We start from the raw sequence: 1,940 nt of genomic DNA on the forward strand, positions 1-1,940 counted from the left end.
GCTGTTATTTCCCCTTGCAATTTGCTTACCGAGCAAATAGATCAACAGATGATGCTGTTAATACGACTCTGTACTACATCCTAAAACATCTTGAATCTCCAAACACCTATACAAGGGTCCTCTTTGTAGACTTCAGCTCAACATTCAATACCATAATTCCAGACATTCTTTTAACTAAACTAAATCAGCTAGCTGTACCTGACCACACTTGTAAATGGATCATAAGCTTCCTAATAGACATGAAGCAGAAGGTGAAGCTAGGCAAAATCACATCAGATACTTGTACAATTAGCACAGGAGCCCCCCAGGGCTGTGTGCTCTCTCCACTTCTCTTCTCTCTATATACCAATGACTGCATCTCAAAAGATCCCTCTGTTAAAGTACTGAAGTTTGCAGATGATACAACAGTGATTGGTCTCATTCAAGACAATGATGAATCTGTCTACAGAGTGGAGGTTGAACAACTAGCCTTGTGGTGCAACCTGAACAATCTAGAACTAAATACACAATCTAGAACTAAATACATACAAAAAATTGTAGATTTTAGGAGAAACTCTCCTATACTATCACCTCTTACAATACTAGACAACACAACAGTATCAACAGTAGAGGCCTTCAAGTTTCTAGGTTCTATCATATCTCAAGACTTAAAATGAACACCTAACATAAAAAATCATCAAAAAAACACAGCAAAGAATGTTCTTTCTGTGCCAACTCAGAAAGCTCAAACTGCCCAAACAGCTGCTGATTCAGTTCTACAGAGGAATGAGTTGAGTCTGTCACCTGCACCTCTATAACTGTCTGGTTTGGCCCTGCAACCAAACAAGACAGACACATACTTCACAGGATAATTAGAACTGCAGAAAAAAGAATTGTTACCAACCTGCCTTCCACTGAGGACCTGTATATTGCACAAGTTAAAAAGAGGTCTGTGAAAATATCTATAGACCCTTCATATCCTGTACATAAATTGTTTCAACTTCTACCCTCAAAACGCTATAGGGCAATGCACACCGGAACAACTAGACACAAGTTTTAGCAGAATGCCATCACTCTGTTAAACAACTAATTCCCACAACACTGTCAAATTATTTACTAAGACTGTATTACTCTTATTCTTCTCATCCTTCCTAGTATCTATCTCTTCCCACTTATGACTATAACCATGTTGCTTGTACAATTTATATTGTTTTGTTTCCTAGTGTGATTTGATTGCTTATTAGTAACCTTTGACTATCACTAAGTGTTGTATCTTATGATTCTTGATGAATGTATTTTATTTTTTCTTTATGTACACCAAGAGCATACGCACCAAAGACAAATTCCTTTGTGTGTACAATCACACTTGGCTAATAAAGAATGCTATAAAGAATTCTATTCTAAATATATGCATTTATACAGGTATTTAGAAGTTGTGAAAAATATGAACTTCTAATCAGTGTAATATCCTTTTGGCACTATGAATATTTCTGTTATAAATCTGGATTTATTTCTGAAATCAGAAAAATACCCAATCAGATTCAAGATAAATTGCTCATGGCTTATTGAAATTACTGTTTTCTTTGCTTGTTATATGAGCACCTTGTTATAACAGAAACATTAATGGACTTCTCTAATTCCCCATAGGAATGATGTAGTTAATTTAGCATAGATTTTGCTGCCATGCAACATGTTCTAATATACTTACGTTTTGTGAGAAATGGAGAAGAAATGGCTTCTTATTGCTGATGTCTAAAAGTTTTAAATGTTATGATTTGATGACAGCTGCATTTGTTTACTCAAGGGACATTTCTGACCATGTGCTTTTTATAGGTTGCATTCGTTAATTGTATGCACAATTATGGATTATGTGTAAATAATTATTCAGAATATGTAATTGCAAGGAATTGACGTCTACTTTAAAATAATTAAAGATATGAAAATTCAAGAAGCAACTCAAC

This window comes from Notechis scutatus, chromosome 6 (genome assembly GCF_049901735.1).
Source record: "Notechis scutatus isolate UNSWTSFEM ecotype Mainland chromosome 6, rNotScu1.2, whole genome shotgun sequence".
Taxonomy (NCBI): Eukaryota; Metazoa; Chordata; class Lepidosauria; order Squamata; family Elapidae; genus Notechis; species Notechis scutatus.